The following is a 9,995-nucleotide window of genomic DNA, read 5'->3' on the forward strand; positions in this document are numbered from 1 at the left end:
AAATGTTTGTGCAGAGCGGTGAGAAACATGAATCACAAAATTATCCAGATCCTCTGGGTTGGCTCCCCTATGTGGTTGTTGTTGTTGTTTGGTGCTATCCAGTTGGTTCTGAATCATAGCGACCCTATGTACTGCAGAACGAAACACCGCCCAGCCCTGCGACATGCTCACAATCATTGTTATGCTTGAGTCCATTGTTACAGCCACTGTGTCAATCCATCTTGTTGAGGGTCTTCCTCTTTTTCACTGACCCTGTACTTTACCAAGCATGATGACCTTCTCCAGGAACTGATTACTCCTGACAACATGTCCAAAGTATGTAAGAAGAAGTCTCACTATCCTTGCTTCTAAGGAGCGTTCTGGTTGTACTTCTTCCAAGACAGATTTGTTCATTCTTTTGGCAGACCGCCGTGTATATTCAATGTTCTTTGCCAACACCACTGTTCAAAGGTATCAATTCTTCAGTCTTCCTTATTCATCATCCAGCTTTCACAAGCATATGATGCGATTGAAAATACCATAGCTTGGGTCAGGCACACCTTAGTGTTCAAGGGGACATCTTTGCTTTTCAACACTTTAAAGAGGTCTTTTGATTTCCTGAACGCTGCTTCCATGGGTGTTGATTGTGCATCCAAGTAAAATGAAATCCTTGACAACTTCAACCTTTTTTCTGTTTATCGTGATGTTGCTTATTGGTCCAGCTTTGAGGATTTTTGTTTTATTTATGTTGAGGTGTAATCCATACTGAAGGCTGTGGTCTTTGATATTCATCAGTAAGTGGTTCAGGTCCTCTTCACTTTCAGCAAGCAAAGTTGTGTCATCTGCATAATGTAGTTTGTTAATGAGTCTTCCTCCAATCCTGATGCCCTGTTCTTCTTCATATAGTCCAGCTTCTCAGATTATTTGCTCAGCATACAGACTGAATAAGTATGGTGAAAGAAGACAACCCTGATGCACAACTTTCATAACTTTAAACCACACAATATCCCCTTGTTCTGTTCGAAAGACCTATGTACAGGTTCCTCATGAGCACAATTAAGTGTCCTGGAATTCCCATTCTTCACAATGTTATTCATAATTTGTTATGCTCCATACAGTCGAATGCCTTTGCATAGTCAATAAAACACAGGTAAACATCTTTCTGGTATTCTCTGCATTCAGCTGACATCACCAATGATATTCCTGCTTCCACATCCTCTTCGGAATCTGGCCTGAATTTTGACAGTCCCCTGTTGATATACTGCTGCAGCCGCTTTTGAATGATCTTCAGCAAAATTTTACTTGCCTTGTGATATTAATGATATTATTTGATAATTTCTGCATTCTGTTGCATCACCTTTCTTGGGAATACGCATAAATATGGATCTCTTCCAGTCAGTTGGCCAGGTAGTTGTCTTTCAGATTTCTTGGCTTAGACGAGTGAGCACTTCCAGTGCTGCCTGTGTTTGTTAAAACATCTCAATTGATATTCCGTCAATTCCTGGAGACTTGTTCTTTGTCAATGACCTCAGTGAAGCTTGGACTTCTTCCATCAGTGTCATCGGTTCCTGATCATGTGCTACAACTTGAAATGGTTGAACTTGAATTCTTTTCCGTATAATGATTCTGTGTATTCCTTCCATCTTCTTTTGATGCTTCCTGCATTGTTTAATATTTTCCCAGTAGAATGCTTCACTATTGCAACTCAAGTCTTGAATTTTTCTTCAATTCTTTCAGCTTAAGAAATACCTAGCATGTTCTTCCCTTTTGGTTTTCTGTCTCCAGGTCTTTGGACGTGTCATTATAACACTTTACTTTGTCTTCTAGAACTGCCCTTTGAAATCCTCTGTTCAGTTCTTTTACTTCATCATTTCTTCCTTTTGCTTTAGCTACTCTACGTTCAAGAGCAAGTTTCAGAGTCTCTTCTGACATCCATTTTGGTCTTTTCTTTCTTTCCTGTCTTTTTAATGCCTCTTGCTTTCTTCATGTATGGTGTCCTTGATGTCATTCCACAACTAGTCTGGTCTTTGGTCATTAGTGTTCAATAGGTAAATCTATTCTTGAGATGGTCTCTAAATTTAGGTGGATATACTCAAGGTCATACTTTGGCTCTCATGGACTTGTTCTAATTGTCTTAGTTTCAACTTGAACTTGCATATTATCAATTTATGATCTGTTCCACAGTCAGCACCTGGCCTTGTTCTGACTGATAATATTGAGTTTTTCCATTGTCTCTTTTCGCAGATGTATTCGATTTGACTCTTGTGTATTCCATCTGGTGAGGGCTATGTGTATAATCACTGTTTATGTTGGTGAAAACAGGTATTTCCAATGAAGAAGTCGTTGGTCTTGCAAAATTCTATCATGCAGTCTCCGGCATCATTTCTATCATCAAGGCCATATTTTCCAACTACCAATCCTCCTTCTTTGTTTCCAACTTTTGATTGATTTTTTTTTCTTTCTTGTTGTTATTCATTTTGTATTCTTTTTTAACTTATTTTTTATTTAGTTTTTGTTTATTGTTGTAGTTCAAGTGAAAGTTTACATTTCCAGTTAGTCTCTTATACAAAAATTTGTACATACATTGTTATGTGACCCTAACTGCTCTCCCTATACTGTGACAACACACTCCTTTCCACCCCTGATTTCCCATGTCCATTCAACCAGCTCCTAAGCTTCTCTGACTTCTTATCTCCTCACCTCCAGACAGAAGCTGTCTGTTTAGTCTCATGTATCTACTTGAGCTAAGAAGTACACTATTCATGAGTCTCATTTTATGTTCCCACAGTCCAGTCCAATCTTTGTTTGAAGAGTTGGCCTCAGAAATTGTTTTAGTTCTGAGCTGATAGAGAATCTGGGGACCATGCTTTCCGGGGTTCCTCCAGTCTTAGTCAGACCATTAAGTCTGCTCCTTTTACTAGAATTTGATTTCTGCACCCCACCTTTCTCCTACTCCATCAGGGACTCTCTGTTGTGTTCTCTGTCAGGGTGGTCATTGGTGGTAGCTGGACACCCTCTAGTTCTTCTGGTCTAGGCTAATGAAATCTCTGGTTTATGTGGCCCTTTATGTCTCTTGGACTAATGCTTTCCTTGTGTCTTTGGTGTTCTTCATTCTGCTTTACTCCAGGTGGTTGGGACAAATTGATGCATCTTAGATGGCCGCTGGCTAGCTTTTAAGACCCCAGACGCCACTCACCAAAGTAGGATGCAGAACATTTTCTTAATAAACTTTGTTATGCCAGTTGACCTAGATGTCCGTGAAAGCACGGTCCCCAGACCCCAACACTTGCTACTCTGTCCCTCCAGTGTTTGATTGTATTCAGGAAACTTCTTAGCTTTTGTTTAGTCCAGTTGTGCTGACTTCCCCTGTAGTGTGTGCTGTCCTTCCCTTCACCTAAGATAATTCTTGTCTACTATCTAGTTAGTGAATAACTGTCTCCTTCCCTCCACACCCTCGTAACCATCAAAGAATGTTTTTGTCTGTATTTAAACCTTTTCCAGAGTTCTTATAATAGAGGTTTTATTCAATATTTGTCGTTTTGTGACTGACTAAATTCACTCAGCATAATGCCCTCCAGATTCCTCCATGTTTTAAGATGTTTCATGGATACATCTCTGTTGTGTAGTATTCCATTGTGTGAATATACCATAATTTGTTTATCTATTCATCTGCTGACGGGCACCTAGGTTGTTTCCATCTTTTTGCTATCGTGAACAGTGCTGCAGTGAACATGGGTGTACATATATCTATTCACGAGATGGCTCTTGTTTCTCTAGGTTATATTCCAAGGGGTAGGATTTCTGGACCGTATGGTACTTCTATTTCTAGCTTTTTAAGAAAGCACCAAATTGATTTCCAAAGTGGTGGTACCGTTTTACATTCCCACCAACAGTGTATAAGTGTTCCAGTCTCTCCACAAACTCTCCAGCATTTATTATTTCATGATTTTTGGATTAATGCTAGCCTTATTGGGGTGAGATGGTATCTCATTGTAGTTTTGATTTGCATTTCTCCAATGGCTAATGACAGTGAGCATTTCTTCATGTGTCTGTTAGCTTCATGAATGTCTTCTTTGGTGAAGTGCCTGTTCTTATCCTTTGCCAATTTTTTAATTATTTGTCTTTTTATTGTTGAGGTTTTGCAGTATCTTGTAGATTTTAGAGATTAGATGCTGATTGGATTTGTTGTAGCCAAAAATTTTTTCCTAGTCTGTTTGTCCTTTTACTCTTTTGGTGAAGTCTTTTGATGAGCGTAAGCGTTTGATTTTTAGGAGTTCCAAGTTATCCAGTTTCTTTTCTGGTGTTTGTGTATGTTACTTATGGCTGGTATTCTGTTTATGCCATGTATTAGGGTGCCTAGAATTCTCCCTATTTTTTTTCCTTGATCTTTATCTTTTTCGATTTTATATTTAGGTCTTTGATCCATTTCGAGTTAGTTTTTGTGCATGGTGTGAGATATGGGTCTTGTTTCAGTTTTCTGCCAATGGATATCCAGTTTTGCCAGCACCATTTGCTAAAGAGACTGTCTTTTCCCTATGTAATAGACTTCAGGCCTTTGTCAAATATCGGCTGCTCATAGGTGGATGAATTTATGTCTGGTTTCTCAATTCTGTTCCATTGGTCTATGCATCTGTTGTTGTACCAGTACCAGGCTGTTTTGACTACCATGGTGGGATAATAAGTTCTAAAAATCAGGTAATGTGAGGCCTCCCACTTTGTTCTTCTTGATTAATACTTTACTTAGCAGGGCCTCTTCTCTTTCCATATGAAGGTGGTGATCTATTTCTCCATCTCATTTAAAAATACCATTGGAATTTAGATCAGGATTGCATTGTATCTGTAGGTCGCTTTGGGTAGAATTGATATTTTCCCTATGTTGAGTCTTCCTACAAGGTATGTTTTTTCACTTATGCAAGTCTCTTTTGGTGTCTTGCAGAAGTGCCTTGTAGTTTTCATTGTATGGGTCTTTTATATCTCATTTAGATTTATTCCGAAGTATTTTACCTTCTTGGGGGCTATTGTAAATGGTATTGATTTGGTGATTTCCTCTTGGAAGTTCTCTTTGTTGGTGTAGAGGAATCCAACTGATTTTTGTATATTTATCTTGTATCCTGAACTTGACTGAAATCTTCTATCAGTTCCAGTAGTTTTCTTGTGGATTCCTTGGGGTTTTCTGTGTCTAAGATTATATCATCTGCACATAGAGATACTTTTACTTCCTCCCTACCAATTTGGATGCCCTTTTTTCTTTTTCTACTTAATTGCTCTGGCTAGGACCTCCAGCACAATGTTGAATAAGAGTGGTGATAAAGGGCATCCTTGTCTGGTTCCCATTCACAAGGGGAATGTTTTCATACTCTCTCCATTTAGGATGATGTTGGCTCTTGGCTTTGTATAAATGCCCTTAATTATGTTGAGGAATTTCCCTTCTATTCCTGTTTTGTTGAGAGTTTTTATCATGAATAGGTGTTGAACTTTGTCAAATGCCTTTTCTGCATTGATTGATAAGATCACGTGGTTCTTGTCTTTTTTTTTTTTTTTTTAGTAATGTGATAGATTACATTGATAGTTTTTCTAATGTCGAACCATCCCTGCATACCTGGTATAAATTAATCCCACTTGATCATGGTGAATTATTTTTTTCATGTTATTGAATTCTATTGGCTAGAATTTTGTTGAGAATTTTTGCGTCAATGTTCATGAGGGATATTGGTCTGTAATTGTCTTTTTTTGTGGTGTCTTTACCTGGTTTCGGTATCAGGGTTATGCTGGCTTCATAGAATGAGTTAGTGAGTATTCCATCCTTTTCTATGCTCTGAAATACCTTTAGTAGTAGTGGTGTTAACTCTTACCTAAAAGTTTGGTAGACTTCCCCAGTGAAACCATCTGGGCCAGGGTGTTTTTTTGTTGGGAATTTTTAAATTACCTTTTCAATCTCTGCTTTTGTTATAGGTTTATTTAGTTGTTCTACCTCTGTGTTAATTTAGGTAGGTAGTGTGTTTCTATAAATTTGTCCTTTTCTGGGAGCCTCATACCATCAAGAAAGCAGTGCTGGGAGCAGAGGGCATCCTTTGGACCGAGGTCCCTGTGCTGAGAAGCTCCTAGTCTGGGGGAACCCTGATGAGAAGACTGAGAGAGAGAAGGCCTTCCCCCAGAGCTGATGCCCTGAATTTGCACTTTTAGCCTACTTTGACTATGAGGAAATAAACTTCTCTTCATTAAAACCATCCACTTGTGGTATTTCTGTTGTAACAGCACTAGACGACTACGACAGAATTTGGTACCGAGAGAGTGGGGTGCTGCTCTAACAGATACCTAACATGTGGAAGTAGTTTTAAAACTGTGAATGGATAGACGTGCGGCAGTGACAGAGGACCAGCAGCAGCAGAGAACCAGGAGACCGGTGAAAGTCGGCACTGGAGCCGACCCACGGAGCGAGAGAGCTGAATGCCTGTGAGCAGGAGGCTTCCTGGTGGAGTGGGGTACCTCTGGGCATTTACCCGTGGAGCTACTGAGCTTTGGAACACCTGCCCCAGCAGGGCAGATGTGGGCGTGAGGACCAAGGGTCGAGAGGACATAGGAAGCAGAAGCTGAAGAGACAAGGGACACAAGAAGCCGAGCTGCTTCAGCCTCAAAAGTTTTGCCCCACAAAAGCTGAGGCTCGGCGGAGCGCTGCAAAGATTGCATTAATGAACTCTGTGTTTAATGAACATCCTACCCGGAGAATCACTGATGAGTTCATTGAGAAGAGTGTCTCTGAGGCCCTGGCATCTTTCAATGGCAACAAGGAGGAGGCTGACAACCCAAACACAGGGATTGGTGCTTTCCGATTCATGCTGGAATCCAACAAGGACAAATCAATGTTGGAGTTCCAGGAGCTAATGACAGTTTTCCAACTGCTGCACTGGAAGGGCAGCCTTAAGGCCATGAGAGAAACACAGTGCTCTTGACAGGAGGTGTTGGCACATTATTCACACCAAGCCCTGGATGATGATATTCGCCACCAAATGGCATCGGACTGGGTGAGCCAGGAGCAGAGTGTGCCGGGGGCACTATCTAGAGAGCTGGCCTCCACTGAGCTAGAATCGGATGAAGCCCGGCTGGCAGGCAAGGAGCTGCGCTTCCACAAGGAGAAGAAAGAGATTCTCATGCTGGCCCTGGACAGTTGGCCAGTATGCACTCTTCCAACTGCTAGGCCTCCACCCCCATACATCCCATCCTCTCCTGGTCCATTTTTATATGTCTCCTTTCTAAGACTTAAGATGATCTCTATACGTACTTTCTCAATTTTATACTTTCAAATATATATATATGTATATATATATATATATGTATAATGTATGTATAAATTCTACACCTGGATTCCTATTTGCTAAAAAAATCTCATTTCTTATTTCCAGCTTTTGGATGTAGTTTCATTTGAAACATCCCCACTCCAATTTACAAGAAGGCTGTCTTGGGGGCTTTGCTGGCTCCCAGATTAACTCTGTATAGTCATTTCAGTAGCACAAAATGACTAAGTGTTTACATCTCCATCTTTTAAAAGGACAGGTCACTAGAATAAGGAGCATGTGCCCTGCCCTCATGCTTATTCTTGCTTTCTTTTGGATTCAAACAGGGTATGAGTATGAAGCCTTTGGCTTTATCTCGAGCTAGACCTGCTTGGCTTGGTACCAAACTGTTCCTCCAGTAATTAGATCTTTCCCAGCCTAGACCCCACCACTACCACCACTACTACCCTACTCCTTCCCTGCCTCCAAATGCTACTTTATTTTTAGGCTTCATTATTATTGAGGCTTGCCTTACTATCTGGTTTATTTTAAAATTACTCTGAGAAATTTCACAGAAAAAAAGAGGAATTATAAACATAATTCATGGGGCTTTACCATCTAGGTCGCCCCCAAGGTGTATCTATACCGTATCAGTACTCCAGATTCCCGGGTACACGCCACACTACAGAAGGGACACAGGGTTAAAGTTGCTTAATCTTGAAATGTTCCCTTTTCACTCCTCCTCCACTGCTCACCCACCTTAATCAAGCCCTGTATTTAGTTCTTCCTTCTCCCTCTCCTCTCATCATTTTACTCTTTGGAAACATTATCTGTCCTATTTGGTAAGGGTCATGTTCCTCTCACTCCCTCCAAGTTGCTGCTATTTACTACCTTAGATGTACGTACCTTAGATTCTCATTTGTTTTCAATGTTTTACTCTTCCTCCACATTGATTATTAGAGCATGAGTTGATCAGGAAAGTTAGATGAGACTTTGGTATTACATTTCCTAATTGGAACCTTGGGAGACTGCAGGAGGGGAAAGAGAATCGACGATCAGCTAGTTGTGTTTTACTACTGTGATGTTCCCCCACCTCTCTCCTGGGACATTCTCCTTTTAGAGAATATTTCGGGATTTTTAGCTAAGATATATTTTCCCTTTACTTCTGTGATCTCCTTTATATTATATTGCTCGGTGCTTTTTCTAAATTGAGCTTGGGAAGTTTAAGATTCCTGCAACTGGGCTTTCCATTTAGCAATTATACAGACTTTACTTTTAGAAATAGGTTAGGAGATAGGTCTTAATTTGCTCTTTTGGATCAGACATGGGCAAGATGAAAGGCAACTTTCTTGCTTTTGAAATCATCTTGGTGATCAGATATAAAGGAATCCAGGTACAGTTATGTCAGTGCTTGAAAGGGGCTTCCTTGAATTCTTTAAGCCCCTCTCTATGAAGCACACGTGGGGTTGGAGTAGAGGCTCCTAATCTGCATTAAATAATAGGCGTGTCTATTCTATTTCTATTGCTGTTCATAACCAGAAGTGATAAACCCTCCAGTTTCTCCTATGCTCCTTTATCTGGGAAGAAGTGTTAAGGGGTATGAATTATGGGAAGAACTTTTCTTTGGACTTCCTGGACTTATTATTTTTCTGAAATACCAACCAATAAGACCCAAAGAACTTGAGAAAAATTGTTCCCTGATCTGTCTATTTGGTATTAAAGGTTTTTCTTATCGTTTCAGTATTTTCTATGTACTTTATATGTATAGCTTTATACAATTAAAAATAGAATTTTGTCTAGTGAAAAAAAAATTTGTCCATTTCCTTAGGTTTTCAAATTTGTTAGAGTACTATTTTTCATAGTACTCTGTTATAATTCTTTACTTTCAGTTGGGTCTGTTGTGATGTCATCCATCTCATTTTGTATACAGGTTATTTGATTCTTCTCCTGTTTTTCTTTTGTCAGCTTGGCCAATGGTTTATCAATTTTGATGATCTTTTCAAAGAACCAGCTTTTGGTCTTGTTAACTTTTTAAATTGTTTTTCTGTTCTCCATTTCATTTAATTCTGCCCTAATTCTTATTATTTCCTTTGTTCTGGCGTCCAAGGGCTTCTTTTTCTGCTCACTTTCTACTTGTTCCAGTTGTAGAATTAATGTTTTGATATTGACCTTTTTTTCTTTTTGGATGGGTGCATTTATTGCTATAAACTGTCCTCTGAGTACTGCTTTTGCTGTGCTGCAAATGTTCTGGTAGGATGAGTTTTCATTCTCGTTTGATTCTATGAATTTCTTTATTCCATCCTTAATTTCTCCTATTACCCTGTAGTTTTTGAGTAAGATGTTGTTCAGTTTCCATGTGTTTGATTTTTTTCCTTGCTTTTTCTGTTATTGATTTCTACTTTTTTGGCTTTATGGTCATAAAAGATGCTTTGTAATATTTTGATGCTTTGGATTCTGTTAAGGCTTGCTTTATGGGCTAATATGTAGTCTATGCTGGAGAATGTTCCTTATGCTTTGGAAAAGAACATATACTTGGCTGCTTTTGGGTGGAGTGTTTGGTATATGTCCAAGAGATCAAGTTGGTTGATTTCAGCATTTAGATCTTCCGTGTCTTTATCAAGTTTCTTTCTGGATGTTCTGTCCTTCACCAAAGTGGTGTGTTGAAGTCTCCTATTATTATTGTGGAGGTGTCTATCTCTCTTTTCAATGCTGTTAGAGTTTGTGTTATGTATTTTGGAGCCCTGT

General features: G+C 39.5%; 1 pseudogene; it reads left to right on the forward strand.

The window, feature by feature from the left end:
- The first annotated feature begins 27 nt into the window (after positions 1-27).
- On the forward strand, positions 28-7,174 carry LOC101348299 (LIX1-like protein; annotated as a pseudogene).
- Positions 7,175-9,995: the final 2,821 nt, after the last annotated feature.

Source organism: Trichechus manatus, unplaced genomic scaffold (genome assembly GCF_000243295.1).
Source record: "Trichechus manatus latirostris isolate Lorelei unplaced genomic scaffold, TriManLat1.0 scaffold00191, whole genome shotgun sequence".
Taxonomy (NCBI): domain Eukaryota; kingdom Metazoa; phylum Chordata; class Mammalia; order Sirenia; family Trichechidae; genus Trichechus; species Trichechus manatus.